Below are 1,619 nucleotides of genomic sequence, written 5' to 3'. Positions count from 1 at the left end.
GCGCTGCGAACAAGTCCGGACTAGTCCACGGACAAATACGGGTGTTCGTTTTGAGGGCTGGCGTGGGAGATGCCCTACTTGCATGGAAAGAGGAAGCTGATCGATGGATGGATGTTTGGATGGATAGCTTCGCTTCATTGAGAGAGAGGTTCCAACTGGCAGCAGGGACGACCCACCGCTCCCGGCCGGCAAGGGAGGTGTGCGTGTGTCAGAGCGAAAGCACCAGCTGCTGCAGCAGCAGGTTTATATATGGCTACCGGAGCAGAGGTTGCATGTTATACCTCCGCTGGCATTTCTGGAGTCTTTTGATTATTCTCATCTTCTTCTCATTAACTAGTCTTGTTACCACTGTACGTACGTACCGGCAGTTGTTTATCGGGAGCGAATCGTGCAACGATCACGTCGGATCCATCCATCCATCGACCAAACTAACGACCAGTTGAGTTTGGCTGCCATCGACCATGGAGGATGGTGCACAGCTAGTAAGCTAGGCGCATACAGTACTGTATGAAGGAACGAACAGGCCATGGTGGTGGTGGAGTGGTAAGAAAAAGTCGCATGCAGGCCAGTGGCGTCACGTGCATGGGGGCCAGGCACGAGGCGGCACGTGCCGGCGACGATTCCCCCGTCCGCCTCGGGATCCTCGTCGGCGTCACGTGATTCGATGCTCGTGCTGCGTGCGTGCATGCATGCACGCCTTGCTCCCCGCCCGATTCGCTCCGTCCATCGCTCCCCTTGCCACTTTGTTAACTCATCCTCGAGATATCGATCGAGGTGCTTTTACTTTTGTTCCGAAAAGGCCTAGCTAATCCATGTACTAGTACATTAAGCATCGTAGCATGTCTTTAGAAACACACCTATATGGAAAAAAATAAAATTACGTTCAAAATTCTTGAGGGCGCCGAAGTATTATTCCTTCTGCATTCATCGGCGAAGTGCCATGAGCGTAGCTCGATGCCCCCTCTGGGCCTTCATCTCGACGGAGCAAATGTTTGTAAGCGTAGGAGCTTGTAGAAGCAGCGGCTAGGAAAGCCGTCGTTGCAAACCAGGAGACGCCACCCCAGAGAAGAAAACACGGATAAGAGCCCGTAAAAACTTCAAAGTCCATGAAAGCGGGTCGAATATAGATATATCCACCCGAAACCCAAACCGACCCAATGTTGGAAGACCTAGCGGAGAGATGGCTCCACATGTCCTCCCCCGACGATAAGCGCACCAACGGGGCAGGGAAAGAGCGGGGAAAACATTATTCCCACATTAGAACAACGCTGCCGCCTTGCCGCCCAAACCAAACTCGAATACTCCCTAAAAAAACTGAATAAAAAACACCCATGCCCGTGCATGGCAACTCCAGATCAGACGTTAATATCAAGGACCATGCACCGACTCCCTCTTCTCCGATGACATTGCCAGGCCGAGCCACCGTTGAAGATCGCAACGCTCGATGACCAACGCCACCGTCAAGCACCGCCTAACGAAGAGCACCACTTGAGCAGGTATCTCCTTCCTCATCCGGCAACAAACCTCCATCTCTTTCACAAGCAGGCCGCCCTCGACCAGGACCTTCCTACCGCCGCTGCACAAGATTTGCCCCGCAACGCACCCTGGTGGCGGCGAGG

Source organism: Triticum dicoccoides, chromosome 5A (genome assembly GCF_002162155.2).
Source record: "Triticum dicoccoides isolate Atlit2015 ecotype Zavitan chromosome 5A, WEW_v2.0, whole genome shotgun sequence".
NCBI classification, from domain to species: domain Eukaryota; kingdom Viridiplantae; phylum Streptophyta; class Magnoliopsida; order Poales; family Poaceae; genus Triticum; species Triticum dicoccoides.
The sequence above is the reverse complement of the archived record's forward strand: the minus strand, read 5'-3'. Positions refer to the sequence as shown.